General features: G+C 40.4%; 1 long non-coding RNA gene across 2 annotated transcripts in view; it reads left to right on the forward strand.

Moving 5' to 3' along the window:
* LOC105713992 (uncharacterized) overlaps positions 1-16,205 on the forward strand; it is a 125,648-nt gene extending 109,443 nt beyond the window's left edge. The window contains exons 2-4 of one of the 2 annotated variants that reach the window (XR_001106707.3): positions 349-442; positions 13,113-13,404; positions 14,942-16,205. This is a non-coding gene — a long non-coding RNA (uncharacterized LOC105713992). The remainder of the gene's footprint in view (positions 1-348; positions 443-13,112; positions 13,405-14,941) is intronic. The other variant, XR_001106706.3, reaches the window with a different exon arrangement.
* The last annotated feature ends 3,192 nt before the right edge of the window (positions 16,206-19,397 follow it).

Consider the following 19,397-nt stretch of genomic DNA (forward strand, 5'->3'; position numbering starts at 1 on the left):
GCAGGAGAAAGAAGTAGGAAACGGTTACTTATAGCATGGTCATTCTGGTTGCCCCTGGAAGACCACTGACTCCTTTTGCTTCATCCCTTCAAGGCCACACTTGGGAAACACCTATACCTATGGTCCTACTTCCTTAGTCATTTTTTCTGGACATTTGTCACCTGTCCACAACACTGCCAGGGAGAAGAGCTCCTTTCCTGACTGCCATGGACCTCTTTATTCCTACTGCCCTAGGGAATATATCTGATTCAGGAAAAGTTCCTACAACATTTATAAGCCACTTCTTTTTCCTTCAGACCCCAATCTCCTTGAATTTTCAGCAACCAAAATCAAATTCTTCTTGTCTAGAGGCAGACAGAACTGGGTCCTCAAAACTTCCTTGAAGGAAATATTTGCTGTCTACCTTTCTCGGGAATCCAATAAAGAAAGAAAAACAAAACAGGTAAGTTCCTGTATTAAAATGGCCTGAAGATTAACTTTTGCTAAATCACTTAAAGGGTTCTCACTTGCTGCATAGTCTGGTTACAAGAAATAAGTAATGTATTTTTCAATAGTCGCCATTAATTGGGTCTTACATACAAGACAATTTCAAGAACAGTTGTCCAAAATGACTCTTAAGTTGAAAGGTTGCCTCTTTAAGGTTGAGTTAGGATATAAACACACTGAAACATTTTCTTTTAAATGCATCCAAATTTTAGGTTATTTCTCTCCAAACTAGCCTGTGTATTGTAATGATTTCTGTTAGCAAGCATTTTGAACTTAAAACACTATTTTTGACACACCAGCGATGTAATAAGCTACAGGCAGCCCTAATCTTTGAATGTGTCGCTTGCCAAAAGATTGTTTGCACATCTGTTTTTATTAGACTATATGTTCTAAATGTCACACGATAAAGCATAAATTGTGTGTGTGGTGTCTTTCTGTGTGTGTAAAGACTTTGAGCTCTACACGGCAGGGATATTTCCTTTCTCCCACTCTTTCTCCCTTTTCATAGTATTTAATATTCACATAACGAAACTAATAAGTGCCCAGTGAAGAAACACTCAGGAAACAAAGGAAACAAATTTTAATCACCCATAATCTCATCACTGCTAACCTTAGGCATATATCCTAGCATGTTTTTCTAAGCTTTAGAATATATATTTCATACATTTTTCAAACTTTTAAGTTCAGGGGTATATATGCAGATTTGTTATATAGGTAAACTCATGTTACAGGGGTTTGTTGTACAGATTATTTCGTTACCCCAGTAGTAAGCCTATTACCCATCAGTTGTTTTTCTGATCCTCTCCCTTCTCCCACCCTCCACGCTGCAGTAAGCCCCAGTGTATATTGTTCCCCTCTATGTGTCCATGTGTTCTCATCATTTAGCTCTCACACATAAGTGAGAACATCTGGTATTTGGTTTTCTGCTTCTGCGTTACTTTGCTAAGGATGATGACCTCCAGCTCTGCCATGTCCCTGCAAAGGACATAATCTCATTCTTTTTTTATGTCTGCATACTAGGGAATAGATTTTTTAAAATAAAAAATATTCTATACACACTGTTTTGTAGTATTCTTTATTTCACTTGGTAATACACTGGACACGTAAAAGGTTGATGTTTTAGGAAGATGACCCAGTCCCACTTCCCATTCTGTGCCTGTGTTCCATGCCCTTGCTCTCTTCTCTCAGGTTCTAGCTCTCAATCTCCCACTCGCACTCGCCTTCCCTTTCACACCACACCTGCATGGTCTGAGGCTACCCGGCTCCCTTCTCATTCCCCTGATTGAAACATCTTCAGTACAGCTGATCTTGTTTGGAGTTGGAAAGAAATCCAAGTGATAATATTCACATCGAGGGGAAATGACAGGTAGCATCTTAACACCTGTCCCCAAGTTGTTTTTCTAAGTAACAAAGAATCCTTAACTGATGTACTTTCAAGCAAGGTAGTATTACAAACTGTCCTTAGAAACTTCATCCTCTATGTGTCTAAAAGCTAACTTCTTATCTTCAACAAGACTTGAAGCCCCAACATTGCTCTTGTCTCTGTCCCAACCTTTCTTCTCCCCTGGCCCCATCCCACCTCAATCAGGTCCCAGGCCTGTAGGATTTTACTTCCAGTTCCCTCATGCAGTCGCCCTTTCTCTCCATGCTTTCTGTCACTGTCCTAAGGAGATGCTCATTAAACTCCACCATGTTTTACAAAGCCCTGCTCTCTGGCCTTCCTGATTCCCATTTCTGCCCTCTCCCATCCATTCTACATGCTCACTACAGTGATCTTCCTGAAGCACAGCTCAAGCCAGGTCCTCCTGCCTACAGAAGCAAGCCAGCAAGCGCAGGCCCTGCGCGCCTCTTCAGCTGAATCTCCCACCCCTCACTTCATGCATACTCTGCCACAACCATCTGCTCTCTGTGCAGACCTCACATCTTCCCTGTTCCTCACCTTGGTGTTTCCCAACTTCTCCATCTGGAACACCCTTCCTCCCCCAGTCCCACTCTCAGCCCTCACCTGTGTACTTGTATCTAGTAAACACTCACACAATGCTTGGAATATGCCAGGCACTGTTCTCAGCACATCCTGTGTATTAACTCATTCAATCCCCATACCACCTCTAAATGGTAATTACTACTGCTATCCCCATTTTAACGATGGGGAAACTGAGTGGTAGAGTAACTCAAATTTCTCTGCTGCCTGTCCAAATACTATTCAAATGTAGGCCTCTGGTTAAATGCCATTTTCCACAAAGCATTCCCTATTATTCTGAAATTAAATAGCAAGAATAATAAGGTAAAGGAGGAGGAGGAGAAATTCTTTTTTAGTGATAACTTTATGCTGGACATTCTGCTTTGCAGTTAGTTTGAATCAAATATTTTCATCCTTACCACAAAGCTATAAGTTAAGTACTATTATCTCATTTTTTCTGGTGAGGAAATAGGCTCTGCCTGGCTAAGTGCCTTGTTCAGAGTCAAATAGCTAGTTTCTAAGTGGCAGAAAAGGAATGTCCCTGCACTCTGGATGTCCCTCTCTGACCACTATATGATGTAGTGTATATATGGTGTAGTAATGTATTATGCATGGGGTGTGTGTGTGTGTTTGCTGTGTATGCATGTATTTCCCTGTGCGTGCTGGTTAATTTTATGTGTCAACTTGACGGGGCTAAGGGATGCCCAGGTGGTTGGTAAACATTATTTCTGGATGTGTCTGTGAGAGCATTTCCAGAAGAGATTAACATTTCAATCAGTAGACTTGGTAAAGAAGATCTGCCCTTGCCAATGCAGGTGGGCCTCATCCAATCCATTGAGGGTTCAAATTGAAGAAAAAGGCGGAGAAATGTTGATCTCTTTACCTAGCTTCTTGAAATGGGACATCCGTTTTCTCCCACTCTTGTATGTCAGAGCTCCTAGTTCTCTGGCTTTGGGACTCTGGGACTTACACCATCAGCACCCCTGGTTCTCAGGACCTGGAACTCAAACTGAATTAGACCACTGGTGTTTCTGGTTCTCCAGCTTGTGTGTGTGACATATGGTGGGATTTCCCAATCTCTGTAATCACTTGAGTCAATTCCCATAATCAATTTTCTCAGATATATGTTTGTATGTACACGTCCCTTGTTGGTTCTGTTTCTCTGGGGAACCTTGACTGACGCACTGTGTTAGATTGCATCATTGTTCCCAACTATTTGCTGCCTTCCCTGTAAGAAGCTCATATATCACAACCTGTGGCCCAATGCCATGCTGTGCTTTTCCATGGGGAAGAACGTTCATGCTCCTTTCCCATCAGGCTTTGCCACATGAATTTCTTTGGCCAACGAGATGGGTACATACCATTTAGTTGCCATAACATGCCTGTTGTCTTTCCCTGCTTTCTTTCTTCTCCTTCTGATATGTAAAGCATGTCCCAGATAGCTGTCATTCCTTCAGCCTGAGTCCCAGAATGAGGTGAACACACCAGTCGATCTGCAGGCAATGTGAACATGACTGAGAATAAACCTTTATTGTAAGCCACTGAGATTTGAGGATTGTTTGCTACTACAGTGTATCATATGGAAAGCTTAGCTGAGCATGGTGGCTCACGCCTGTCATCCTAACACTTTGGGAGGCTGAGGCAGGGGATCACTTGAGCCCAGGAGTTTGAGACCAGCCTGGGCAACATAGTGAGACCCTGTCTCTAGTTTAAAAAAAAATCCAGGCATGGTGATGCACCCCTATAGACCCAGCTATTTGGTAGGCTGAGGCAGGAAGATCACTTGAACACAGGAGATTAAGGCTACAGTGAGCTGTGATCACACCACTGTACTCCAGCCTGGGCAATAGAGTAAGACCGTGTTTCAAAAACAAACAAACAAAAAATGGAACCTGTCTTATGAACTCCCTCTTTAGATGATAAGCATTTTGAGGACAAAATTTCTGATTCTTCTCTGTACCCTTCCTTTCCACTCCCCATCTACCCATCCATACCCATGTGAACTTTCACTTAAAAGGCTTTCAATAAATATTTGCTGAATAAATGAATGTAACTGCATGAAATAAAATAATGTGGTGACAAGAATAAAAATCCCAATGCCTATTTGAAAGGTGGCTTACAGTTCACAGAAGCATTTCACGTGCCTTTGTCATTTGATTCTGGTAACAGCACTATGAGGTCGATCCTCTCAACATGACTCTTTTTCAGGTGAGGAAATGGAGGTTCAAAGAGGCCAAAGGGCTCACTCTTGGCCACAGAGCTAGTGAGGAAAAGATTCCTGTCATTGAAGCTCCAGGATTGCTTTGTTTGTGTTTGTGGCAGGGGGGTATAAGGGTTGGGGAGGAGAAGGCGGGAGCATCACTTAGGGAGCTGTCCTGATTGCCAGAGTCAAAGGACTGGCCTCTACTAACTCAGCAGAAGTGAGAGGCTGGCATTTACTTTGAGACTTAATTTTGTTTCCCATACCTTGCATGAGAGCAAGCAAAAGTCAGCAAACTTTTTCTGTAAAAGGCTAGATAGTAAATATTCCAGGCGTTGCAGGCCAGATGATCTCTGTTGAAAGTGCTCAACATTGCTGTTACAGCACGAAAGAAGCAACACATATGCCAGTGAGCATGGCTGTGTTCCAAAAAAACTTCCTCCACAAAAAGAGGCCATGGGCTGTATTTGGCCCTTGGCTTGCAGAGACCCCTGCATCAGACCATTTTTAAGGGCATACAAAATACAAGGATGACAGAGTGAGCTGGCCAATTCTAACTGTACTGGAGCAGTTAAAGAAAGAAAATGATAGGCTGAAGGTTTAGCATTTTTATTTTATGGCACAGAGAATCAGAAAGTTTCTTTAACTCACTTAAGATAAGTCTCTTGCCTGTAGCCTCACGGCTCATGTGGTCATCAGTCAGAAGCAGAGTCTGCTGCAATAAACTGCTGAATTACAATGTGGGTTGAATTAACAATTTTGCCACTTTTCTAATGATAAAGTTGGGACACAGACTGGCAAGAAGTGAGACCTCCCCAGAACCCAGATGGGGCCTCTGTTAATGATTCTGTTCATTGTGAATACTCTGAATCCCCAAACCACCTGTTTACCTTCTGACTGACAATCTACCTGGTGAGACAGCAAAGCTGTGTTTTACTTGAGGTCTTTCAATTAGAAGAGTGTGGCCTGAAGATTATATATGTAATTCACAAAGTGCCCCATCACTTTCCCTCTGGTCACACGAAGCCATTTGCCATTCCCCATAATGCCACATTCTTTCAAGCCCGCACACCCTTGCCTGCTCTGTTTCCTCTGCCTGCACGTTCTTCCCACTCCTCTTCTCGGTCATGGGAAAGCTGCAGTCTCCTCCTGCAAGGCCTTGTCTGGAGTCATTTCTGTGCTTTTGTCCTCCACTGGAGTCTGACTTGTACTTTTGTTCCACAGTTGGCTATATTACCAATAATCTGTACAGACCACACAGAATTTGTTATAACAACAAAGAACCTGTTAGCTATTAAAACTGTGGATATTAGCCACAATCCAAAGACAGTTTGAAAATAGGGAAATACATTTTATTCATGAAAAAGTGCATAACTTTAGCATACAGCTTAGTCATTGATCAATTTTGATCAAGATTAAAAGGTTCTCTGGTATATTTGTTAGAAATAGGTGAGTTTAACACACGCACATGCATGCATACACACATACAATAGTGGCTTAAACCCAGAAGAGTTTATTCTCTCACATAAAATAAGTTCAAAAGTAGAAAGTACAGGTCTGATGTCATTAGAGGCAAAGATTACCTCTAAGATTTGTATTTTCATTATTAATATGTGACTTTTATTATTAATAAAAATATATTTTTATTTTTATTAATAATAAAAGCACTCACTGGGTGCGTCAATCATCTTTAAAGAATTTTCCCTGAAGATCTACACAACAATCTCCTTCTCATTGGTCACTCCTATAGACATACTGAGCTGCAAGGAAGCTGGGAATCATAGTCTTTAGTTGGACACATGCTGCTCCTATTCAAAATCAGGGCTCTATTAACGCATAAGAAAAGGAAAATGGTTATTGTGTTGTGTGGGGAGACGAGGCTTAATCTAACCTCACTGAGGAATGTTGAAGAATGTGACTCATCATATGTGACGTGTGCTAGGTACACTGTCAGGGATCGCCACAGGAAACACTGAGGGAAAATTATGAAGTACAAGATGTCAGAGCAAGCCTGACAAGGAATTATAAGAACACAGGATGTCAGAATAAGTGCAACGTACTACTGATGCAAAGGGAATATCTTCTGTTTACTGAAAGTAGTATGATATGTAACAATTGTAGCTTTAATTTCATATAAATAGAAAAATCTACTACACCTTTGTAGTCACTTGCTGGCTATTGGCATGCACGCAGATACATATTTGTTTTGCTTGACAAAAAAAAATCCAGTTCTATATTTATGAATTGGCATAAGCCCTTGTGTCTCAATATCTTCCTCCCTCCCTCCCTCCCTTCCTCCCTTCCTTCCTTCCTTCTTTCCTTCCCTTCTTTCTTTTTCTCTCTCATGTTCTTTCCTAATGGGAGGCAACTCATAACTTCTGCCATAAGTGATATTTAACAGATGGAGCTGGTCTCTAAACCGGTTAATATATTCAGAAAGAAAATATCTCAATTCTGACTCTAGAACTACATCATTGTCAATGGGTCATAAGATAATATCTTTTCCCAGAGCTAAGAGGGCTCAAACACTGCCCAGACGCGGGCCATGTGGCCAAACATTTGGTGTTAGTTCTGAAATTCATAGATTGATACCCAGAATTCCAGGGATAGTGTGTCTTCTGTGTGGGAATTTTTAGCATAGTCAGTACTTCCTGAGACTTTTCCACCCTCCTATTGCATAATGCAGGCAAATCTGAGGTGGTATTCCAAGAGGAATAGAAATATATTCCAGGAGGAATAGAAATTTAAATGCAGTCTCAAACCCACATAAATCTGTAACTCACTTCTGAAATTGTACTTGTTTAACAAAAGAAAAAAAAAAAAAAAAAACCAGTAATGACTAAATAACTAGTTATTTGACATTTATAGTTGAGGATATTGGGAAACAAATTCAAGTCGCAGTGGCTAAGTGTTCAATCCACACGTTTATTTGACTTAGCTCATATGAGAAAAGAAGGAATGATGGTCAGTGTTCTTTTAATTTTTCCTCACTTTCAAGTTCAAAGCATTTGGATGCTGTGCCACATTAGTAAGAACAAGTAATCTTATGACTCTGGAGGTGAAAAATAAAATGTCTCAGAACTCTTTAATTCCCAAAATTTCATTATCTGAAGGATCAATTAAATAAAATTTTGACAAATTTCCACCCCCTAGTTATGAGGATTTTTTGTAAATTGTGATACCATCTTTGTTTCCACAGCTGACAATATCCCATAAACTGTCCATGAATAACAGCCAAATGGAAGAAGATTAACAATCTAATTACATTCTCTCTCTTGATGTAGAATAATCCGGGCTTGCAAATTCACAGCACAGAATCTACTAATGAATGGAAAAATAGAAGATGGAAGATGAAATATAAACTTCATTTTCTTCTCTTTTACTAGAAATTACCCAATCTGTTGCAAGTGAACTTACTTTTTTCCACATTTAGACAAACTTCTCAGATGTCTTACAGGCTTTATAAGCACATACAAGAGTCTTGCTAAAATTTTTAGTCAACTGAGCAGTTGTTTGAATCACACACTGCAGGTTGATACCTCTGTTTGGTCAATAAGTACATTCAATAAGTATTGGCTTCTTCCCTTTGTTCTAAACAATGTTGTGACCTCTATTATTGTCAGTAAATTATCATCATTTTTATTAAGCACCAGACAGGAAGCCCTCGATCATTAAGTGTCTATTTTCTTGGAACATGTATTTCTTTAATGCCCTCTGTTTAATTTCCTTTTCCCATCTTTCATGTCCCTCTGTCCACACAAGCTGAATGAGGTTTTGGTTTATGTATTGCATCACAGCCATACCTGATGCCCAGCAAATTGAACCTTATGAGGCACAGCACTGTTCATTCAATGTGCTTAGTCGAAATCTCTATGAAACCTCTGCCACGGGAATTGCTACTTAAGTGTTTCGAGTGTATCCAGAATTAGAACAATGAGATCACTTGAAAAAGCCCCCTTTCCACTCTCTCTTTCATTCAGAACACCAGACCCCACGACCTAGGGACAGCCTTTATCTTTGCTGCAGGGACATCACAGAAGCAGAGCTACAAGAGCGAGCAGGTGCCACCTCTGTCCATGAAGACGTTGGTCATAGAAAGGGGGCTTGGCTCACTCAAGATATTAACTTGATACTTTTCATCTTCACTCAAATGCCTTTGAGGGAAAAATACTGAGCCAATCCAGAATAATAAAGTGGTAATAAAAATGAGAATCATTATTGTTAGAGTCTCTGGATTTGATTCTCTGCAAAGAAAATGCATAGGAAGTGCCTTTGAGGAAGAGCCAACATTCCAACTTCTACCTTTGTCCTCCTCCCACTCCCTCTTGTCAATTCTTTGATGTTCATAGGGAAAATCCTTTATGGGGGCCAGACCTTCTCCCATTGCATTCCCCCAAGCCCTTATAATAAGAGCAAGCCTTCCTGTTTATATGGCGTTCCTGGTTTAGAAACTGCTTCCACATCTTTGACCCCACTTCTGCAGCCTGCTCAAGAAAAAGAAGCCTTGTGTTCTTTGGGTGCATAGTCAGCTGTATACCCTGCCCAGCCATCTTGCCTGAGGTTGATCAAGTCCACAGTCCCAACCTTGTGTAAACCTGGAATTTCCTCGGCAGCCACTTGGGCAATGACTTATCCCTCACCCAGGTTTCTCTGACAGCTTCACTGGCAAGTAATAGGAGCAAGGAGAATCCTAAGGGCCAAAGGGACAAACCAGATGTACTGGGGCAGGGGCCTCTATGCCATGGCTTCTGGATTTACAAACCTGCTGGCTCAAATTTCTAAAGGCAGGTGACATCTGCTCACCCAAGGCTACCTGAGCCTGGAAGCAAAGGAGGCTGAAGTCTCTCCATTTCTATTCATAGGTTTCGACATCTGTAACCCATTAGCAACAAAGAGTAGCAGGATTTTGGCCTCATGATTCCTACAGTTCTCCCTGCTTCCCTGTGATCTGGTCCCTCATACAGTTTCTTTCTTTCTCCTTCCTTCCTTTCTTTCTCTCTCTCTTTCTTTCTTTCTCTCGCTCTGTCACCCAGGGTGGATTGCAGTGGTACAATCTCAGCTCACTGCAACGTCTGCCTCCCGGGTTCAGAGGATTCTACTTCAGCCTCCCAAGTAGCTGGGACTACAAGTGCCTGCCACCATGCCCGACTAATTTTTGTACTTTTAGTAGAGACAGGGTTTCACTATGTTGACCAGGCAGGTCTCGAACTCCTGACTTCATGATCCACCCATTTCGGCCTTCCAAAGTGCTAGGATTACAGGTGTAAGCCACTGCACCTGGTAAATAATCTTTTATTTTAAAGGAAATTCTTTCCCCCTCCACCTCCAAAAGGCTCTTATTTGGTGTCAACTAACTACTAAAACTTTACAAATTAACTTAATTTCCGAAAACGAACCAGCTCTTTTGAAGTATGTCACTGAGCCTTTGCTTAGAAAATGACTTTCTTTCTACATGTGGAGTGAGAGTGCCATGGAGAAGCATCCCTTCAGCTTCACTCAGACGTTTCCATTTTCTAGGCAGGCCCTCCAGGAACTCCTAATCTCAGAAGTCATAGGCTTCTCTCTGCTGGAAATCTCTTGGGCCGGGCAAACACCGACAAAACACTTAACTGGATACTGACAGCCAATATTTACTGAGAATTTCCATGTGCCAGGCAGTCTCCTAAAATTTCATGTACGTCAACATGTACTCTCTGACTCTACGAGTTAGTTATGTCTATTATCCATGCTTTACAGATGAAGAAAAGAAGTCTTGTTGAAGTTAAGTAACTTGCTTGAGATCAAAGCTATGATCTATAAAGTAGCAGTGTAGGGCATATTTTGACTCTATAGTGTATGCTTTTAAACACTTAGTTTACTGTATCATAGCAGCCTTCAAGTGAATCTTCATTCCCATCTACTGCATTCACCAACCTCACCAGAAAGTCCTATCACTCATCTTGAAAGGAAGGCTTTTCTTTCTCCTCCATCAAAACTGGTCCTATCTGGCTCCAGGATGCAAAATCCCTCAAGCGATCCCCTGACACCAGTCTTTAGATCTTGACAGGTGTCTCTGGATATGAATTTGCACATCTGGCATCTTTGTGCCATTTTTGTTATTTATTATTGAACTTGTGATTTGTATGAGGCTAAAAGACCTTATGGACAAGAGCTGATTTGTTTTCTCTATTATATTTCACCCTTGTGGACTGACTGGCTTGGATGCCAAACCGGTGTCAGTGAATTAGTGCCAGCCAGATGGAGGTGTGCCCTGCGATATGAAGGTTAGCCCAGTGACATGGCGAGAGGTGGGCTTCGTACCAGCCTTCTCTTGGTGCTATTGAGTGAATGTGTGCTTTGGGAATCATGATAAGATAATTCATCCTGACTTAGGAAGTGAAACATGAAGGAGAAAGGTAGGTGTCTCAATTCTGGAGTGTGGGCTGAACATGAGCTACAGATTGTGAACAAATGCTGCATTTGGTCTCATTCATATTCCTAGCATGGGCTATACTATCAGGAACCCAGACATTCCATTTTACCCAGGGACTCCTGCTCCCATACTTCAGGTATCTTTGAGATCTTCACATTTTGAGGAAATACAGCTCCCTTGGTTACCAAGGATGCTCCAGAATTGCTGTGACTGCCATGATGTGCTATCTGAATGCCTGTTTCATGGGACTCTGCTGTTTCTGCAAGCCATTGGGCAGTCACTTTTATCTTTCTTATTACTCTCCATATTTAATATTTGCCATGCTCTAGCTGGAGTGAAAGTGCAACAGAAAATGTCTCTCTGAAGAACAGACTAGGCAAGCTAAGAACTGCTTCAGCCTGGACCACATACACCCATTGACATCTGCAGACCACAAACAGCACATGGGGGTTTCACTGATTTCTGAGTGAGTGGCTTCATCAAATCAAAGGCTTTAATTGGATTAAAAGAACAGGTTTGAACAGTTGCATGTGACAGAAAAATATAGGCAGCAACCCCAAAGGACTGGGCCAGCCCCCTTCTTCTGTTTACTTCCTTGCACACATCTCCAACCTCCTTTTTTCCATTTTTCTTCTATGCTCCCAGGAAGGTAGACATTACCTCCCAACACATATTTACAAAAATTAATGAATGTCTCTGTTGGTGTGGCACTGTGAATTTGGCACCATTTTGGAGGAACACCATAACCAAAGTTACTTACCATCCTTTAAACCTTAGGGGACCAAGTACATGTGACACTAGAGACAAAAGCAGTGATGACAAATGGAGGTTCTGGGCTGCATATTTCCCGGCCCATTGTTCATTCTTTCTCTCTCTCACTCAGACACACTCCTTCACAGTTGAATTCATTGTTCATTCTTTCTCTCTCTCACTCAGACACTCTCCTTCACAGTTGAATTCATTTCTGATGTCCCTCTTAGTTTAGTAGCCCCATAAGAGAGAAGCAAATAGCTGTAGCTCTAAGTGTAGGCGATGGTTTAGGAAAAAGGGCAAATGTAGGAGAAGTGGATATGGAAATATACAAGTTTTTCTTGACACCATGATGAAGGTCAATGAGAACAGCCCAGCTCTGGTCTGTTTCCTAAGAAACCATTAGGGAGAGAATGGGACTCTTATCTCCAGGTACCTCATGGAACCAAAGAATCTTTTTCCCTTTTGCTCCTCCCCCAAGTCCTTACTCTGCATAAAACTATTGCAAGCCTAGATCTGAGTGTTCCTGCTTTCTCCTACGGATTCTTTATAGCCCTTTAACTTTTGGACTGCTAATACTTTAAGAAAAAAGTCCAGTTGCATTAATGGAATGTAGAATAAATAAAACAACTTCAACTGCACAGTATGTTTTCCTACCAGCCAACAAAAGCAAAGTTCCTGTGGTTTTCAAAACTGAGATGCTGCGTATTGGAAGTAAAGTGTCTGGTCTTTCTCCAAAAGAGGCTGCCTTGTAAACTCTTGCCTGGTCATTAAACCAGAGAGGCCTGTTTTCTCACAGTGAAGTCTTTTGCTCTTTCAATTGCATTTTCTGCCACATCCATGCTATTTTGTTCATGTATAGGGGTCTTTTGTTGAGAAAAAAGAAAGTGGGTTAATGGAAGGTCTCAAATTCATTTCTTATGTGTCCAAAGTCCCTATGGGATAGATTCCATAGTTTCTACAAGAAAAGTAGGACCTCATTTAGGTTTTCTGATTCAGTTAAAGATTTTTAATCACTTTCAAATGGAAATAAAAAGAGTTTGGAAATAAAAGGACTTTGATACACTTGATTTCTAAAAAAAAGAACTTGGGGACACGTTACATATAACACATATAAATCATCTTGCAAGTGTTGGAAGAAAGGATTTCTGATTCCTGTATTGCTTTCAGGATCCCCTAATAAAAACATTGCCCCACTTGTTACGCATGTATTCTGTGCATGTATTTAGAGGGTAGAGACTCAACTCCAGCTTTTCCCTTCAAAACTAAACATTGTCCTTATGAGACATTTTGTCGCTTATCAGGTTGAAGACAGGTTCCAAGTAGTACATCAGCTGGCTCCCCACAAAACAGGAGACAAGACTGCAAGTTGACAAAGGCTCTTGGAGATCCCCCTTCATCTTTCTTAAATGGGGAGGGAGGAGGAGAAGTTGAAGAACATGCCCCAAGGGGACGCAACAGTGACAGTCATAAAAATACACACTCAGCCATATCTTTCAGTGCTGTGGATCATGTCCCCTTTAAGAGAAAGCCATTGAGCTGATAAGGTGGAAGGGTTTGGAGTATCAAGCTCCGTCTTGGCCCCTTGGCTCTGAGGTGAGTAGAATGGCATGTCATGCCGAGTTTGGATTCATTGTCTCTGAGGACAAGAATCCTGGAGAACGTGTTTTGTTCCAGAGCAATTGTGTTATAGATTCTACCCATTTTCCATCTTACATTTCAAGTATAGCTGCAACCACTCTTTTCCCTTGGTTGTATTGACTCAGCAATGAAGAAAACAAAGAGTGATCTGGGAAAAATGTCCATTCTCTGCCTTCAGAACCCTTTTAAAGGCAAACCATGGAGAGTTCTCTTGCTGTATCCTTTTAAAGAAACAGCTGTTTTCCAAAACACTGCATGTGAGAGGTGAAGTGCCATTGCCTCTTTCCTCCTGCTCTGCTCGTCGCTCCTGATTTTCTGGCTGAGCCCCTAAACTACATCTGCAGAGAAGCCTGCTCCCCAGCGACTCTCCTGATATGGGTGTTGAGACTTTAGTTCTACTCGATTTTCTCTTGCAAGGAAGTGGCTGATTCCAGTCTTGTCTTTATTCTTTTCAAACTTCTCCTAAAAGCAGTACTTATTGTATTAGGTTGATAATGCTACTCATCATTCTCTTTTTCTAAGCAGTAATCCATCCAGTTTCCTTACTGGGATAAACCTCTCCTACTCAGACCTCAGAGTTTATCCAGTTCAGCCCAAGATAATTTTCTTATAAGAGAATTCAACTTCTACACGATGCAATTAAGGCTTACTGCCATTTTAGAGGCTTGGGCAATCACCTTCATCACAAATATTGGATCAAATCCTCTTTAAAAATATAAGCTATATCCAACATTGATTTCTAGAAAATTCCCACTGACTCATGAGCTAGACTCAGACATCGATTTCAGAAAATGGACCTACATTTTCTCAGTAACAGAGTTTTGCTTTCTTCTTGTGATGTAATGTGGCCCCCATATTCCTAATACAAATTTATGAACTTTGCACTGCTGAATTGATGCTATAAAAACAGAATCATTTTCAGACCAAAGGGCATGTATGTGTGAATTTGACAGCCCTGTGCATCATATTGCAAGCAACAATTTTTCTTAATATCAGCCACTAAAACAAAGTTATGTGTGAGTGATGTTGCTATTACATGGAGCCACTGATGGGCAAGCCAAATACAGTGTGATTTCTCTTGTGGAAATTTCTATCTCTGCCTTGTATGCATCTAGGCACTAAGAAAATCATTTTGACTCCAGCCTCAGGTAGCCCTGTCCCCAATTACATGTTCCAAAACTTCCAAGGGAAATCAAACTACTCCAGAGAGAAGTCATATATCAATTTTGGGTTACCAGATAATATAAGTGATCCAAGTGTTTACCTCTTAATTTTTTATTCTTAATTAAAACTCTTGGCAGTTAAATGATTGGCATTTTTAACCAGTTATACTGCTTGCCTGAGACAGAAATTTATAAATTTCCCACCAGCAGCAACCCAGAAATAATCAGTTGGCTTTCAGGGGTGCTTGCTTATTTTGAATATCATGTCTTGCCCTTTATTTTTTTTTAACTTTGCAGGGGGAAATTTAGCATTTGTACTTTGTGTTTAGGGCTCTACATCATTGGAACAAGCTCCAGAAAAGAAAACAAAGTCCAGAGGAATGAGGAATGATTTACAATTAAACCCACGAAGATCAAAAGGAGAGAGCAAATATGGAATTAATGACTTTACAAGAGTTCAGACTGACCTGCTCCACAGTTTTGTGGACTTCCCCAAAAAACTGAATCCACTGCAAGCTGCCCTAGAACTGACAGCAGGCTTCAGTCTGGCTGTGAGCGTGGGTCTCAAACTTTTCTTTCTATATAATTCTGAGAAGCAGAGAAAGAGAACCACTGGAAATCCCAACTTATTTTTTCCTGCCTGGCTTTTCTCATGCCTACTTTTTCTTTGTATGCAATGATTATTTTTTTTTTTACCAAGTTCTTATATATGAGGTTCAAAGGCATTTGCTCATTTTCCCCTTCATTGGTTTGCACATTCATTTGTTCATTCATTCTTCCAATGGATCGTAGTTATTTTATATACCACTATACACAAAACACCACGCTAGGGGCTTGGGGAAAAGAAAAGCACACCAAAGCGAATTGGCAATCTTTTTGCCTTCTAAGACATTAGAATTTGGAAGTATAGATGGACTTAGTTCACAAAGACCACATATACAGTGTAGAGTATATTCGGTATAATAAAAGTTTATGAACAAAATTCTTGGAAATCCCAAGAAGGTAAAACTCCCTCCTTGGCAAGAAGTTTAAAGAAATCTTTGAGCGGACTTAGCCTTGGAGTTTGTTTGGCAACATAGAATCATTTTCAAAAAGCAGGAGTGGGCTAAGGGGAACACTAAATAGGAAAGTAGGAAGAAGAGGGCAAGGTCATGGAGGGAACTGGGACTTTCAGTTTGATATGTAGCTTAGGTCTCATGATCAGGTTTAAAGAAGTGGGTTGGGGTTTGGCCATGCAGTGACATTCTGGAGTATCTGGAGTGAAGACTTACAGTGGAGACTCTCTTACAAATTTCTTTTCAGAATTGTAGACCTTATCAGCTAAAAGGGATATTAGAAACCTCAGCCAGGACATACACTTTACAGAAGGCATCCGAGGTCCAGACAGGTTAAGATACCTGTCTGAGATCATAAAGCCAATTTCAGACAGAGCCTGAACCACAACTCTCCTATGTCAACTTAGATGCAATAGAACTCAGTAAGAAGAAAACAGCCTGAGAAGATAAAATTAAAAGGCAGAAATAAAGTCACATAGCATTTTTCCACAGATTCAGGCTTGTTTTCTCAGATAGGAGAGTAGACCTATAACTAGGACATGTCAATGTGTGCACTCAACTTCCAGAGTTAAACCCGTGTGTGGAATCAGCAGTCTGCAAACACTTTCTCTGCAGAGTCCCAAAACAGGCGTTTTCAGCCCATTACCGGCATAGGGAAGAAACAGCAGTAAGCACAGGGAAATATCTGCTTCTAAATCCAAAACATGTCCTAGTTATAGGTCTACTCTCCTATCTGAGAAAACAAGCCTGAATCTGTGGAAAAATGCTATGTGGCTTTATTTCTGCCTTTTAATTTTATCTTCTCAGGCTGTTTTGGAAGGAGTTAGAGTTAAGGGAGGTGAGACGGGGGCTTCAGAAGAAAGGGTCTCACAGCACAAAGACCTTCTCCTAACCTTCTGGCCCTAACATGGTCTGCCTCCCCACACATAGCTCTCTGTGGCCTTCTTTTTGCCTTTTTCTTAAGTAGAAATTGAAATCCAAGGAATATAAACTATTGACAAAAGTCTACAGTTCATTAGAGAGTATTCAAGAAAAATCCAGAGGAAAATAAGACCCTGGAGGATATAGAGAAAAGAGTCACCACTATTTCTTAGGCCTAGAAGATGTAAGCAAACACTTAACATCTAGTAACTTATGGTTATAGACACTATAACATAATAACACACATGCAAATGTACTATCCATTTTGGCACAGCTGAGAGAAAGAATTTTGTTATCCAATGATTACATGGTGAGGGAAAAGAAAAGCCAATTAAATTGAATCTAACTAAAATAGGAACAAAAACTTCAAGGTTTGATTGTGGCCCTGTCTTGAAAATAAAACTAAACATTATAAAAAGTAAGTCTATTGTATTTATTGAAATTTACTTACAATTTTGTAACTACTAATGTGTGGAACAAAGAATCAATTGTGACCTTTTATTTATTTATTTTTATTTTTTCTGAGACAGAGGAATAATTTTTCCATATAGCTCCTTTAGTTAACTGCTGCTTTCTCAGCATAAGAAACATTTGGGAGTGTTAGTTCTCCCAAAGGTCTCTTAATCCTTTGAAATCCAGACAGTTCTCTATTGGTGTTACTATCCTTCTCTCTTCTAATTTTTTACTTAGGAAAACTCTAAAGATACTTTTTTGGTCAAGGGCTTCCAATGTTGAAATTCTCTAGCCCCACTTTATAACATTTTCTATCTTTACTCGAATGATAGCTTAGTGTTGTAATTTATTTCCGTTGTAGTTGCATGTTTGGATTAGATAGTTCAGGGGCTGGTCCCCAGACCAGTGCCACTTAGTGAATTGATTTCAAGTGTATAGAAATTCCTTCCCCCCATCCTTATCCATTCTGATTTTGGAAGAGCATAGGCAAGTTTATGATCTGAAACTACAATGCTAGTTGAAAGCCTAATCACGTTCACAAAAATATTCCCATACCCATATACTCTCTGGAGGTAAGGATTTTTATCTCTTTCATGTGAGCAAATTTGGGAGGAAATTAGTTGACACTAACACCATGCCAATTATGGAATCATGACTAGTATGACTTTGGAAAGAAAATTTTAAGATTAATGATAAAATCTATACTAGGATGCCACAACTTACATTGTGACCCTATTGGTGAGGACAACAGCCAGCTTGTCCGGAGAATGCAGCCCTGTCAAGAGTTAAGAAGTGGCTGGTAGGATTCATGTGCTCCATAAAATTATACCTTCTTTGCCACTCCAATAGATCCAGAGATATACATTCTTCAGAGGAGTGACTTCAGGTCCCTGACTCTAGAGGGAAGTAAGTGGAGGTGGATGATGCTAGAAGACTCTGTGTCCAACTCTCATGGTTAATTTTATGTCAAAACTGTGTGTCAATTTTATATGCTTAGATAGTTGGTGAAATATTACTCTAGGTGTGTTTGTGAGGGTGCTTCTGGGTGAGACTGACATTTGAATCAGTAGGCTGAGTAAAACAGATTACAGTTTATAATAAAATTATTATAAGGATATGAGTACATGAATTTTTTATAAGGAGTTGGCTTATGCAATTGGTTTATGTTATATATATATTTATATGTGTGTACATATATATGTCTGTGTGCACTCACACACACACACACACATATGTCTTTGGCAGGTTATGTACACTGGTTCTCTTTCTCTAGAGAACCCTGACTAATACATGGACTTGCAGAGAGTTGAGGTTAAACCAGCTAAGCACTCATAAAAATGTGATACTGAAAAATAGGAGGAAAAAAATAGCAGACCTTTTAAATTGCTGCCTTTCAATCCAACATTTATTAAGTATGTACCATATACCAGGAGCTGCATCTGATTTTGGCAATCCTTGAGCAGCTGTATAAACTTGACACTATGCTTATTCCCATTTATCAGTGGTAGAAGCTGAGACACAAAGAAGTTGAATAGTTTTTTCAGATGGAATAGGTCATGAAGCTACTGTTTAAATTCAGTTCAGCTGGACTTAAGAGCCTCTATGCTTAGCTCCAACATTTGTCTCCAGTTTAAAGATGTCGTTCTCAAATACTTCTCTCTACTCATGTAATAAATGGAGTTCAAATTTTACCATGATGTTTCATGGAACAACTAACACTCTCAACCTGTTTTGGATTCAAATCTCAACCTGGTTTGGATTGCAGAAAGCAGTTATCCCCACCATAAAATTTTCATTAAAAACAAACACAAAAGAGTACTTGCCATGTTTTGTGTTTCTGAGCATGGCCCATCATAAGGAAGAAGCTGTATAATGCCATCTGTCTTAGTCAGTTCAAGCTGCTATAATAAATATACCATAGACTAGGTGGATTAAACAACAAACATTTATTTCTCACAGTTCTGGAGGCTGGTGAGTCCAAGATCAAGGTGCTCATGGATTCAGTGTCTTGTGAGGCCTCGTTTCCTGGTTTGCAGATGGCCATCTTCTCCTTGTGCCCCTCCTGGCTGATAGCAGAGAGGAAGAGTAAGCAAGCTCTCTCACGTCTCTTCTTACAAGAGGACCATCCAATTCATGATGGTTCTGCCCTCATGACCTAATTACCTCCCAAAGTTCCCACCTCCAAACACCATTATGCTGGGGACTTGGCTTCTACATATGAAATTGGGGGTAACACAAGCATTCAATCCATTACAGCATATTTTGGAAAATCTAGTAACTATATTAACAATGATGATGATGCATTGCCCAAGACCATCTTTTAAACACATGTTGGAAGAAATTGCTTATACCTCCT

Source organism: Aotus nancymaae, unplaced genomic scaffold (genome assembly GCF_030222135.1).
Source record: "Aotus nancymaae isolate 86718 unplaced genomic scaffold, 86718_ANA_hifiasm-v0.15.2.pri h1tg000025l, whole genome shotgun sequence".
Classification (NCBI taxonomy): Eukaryota; Metazoa; Chordata; class Mammalia; order Primates; family Aotidae; genus Aotus; species Aotus nancymaae.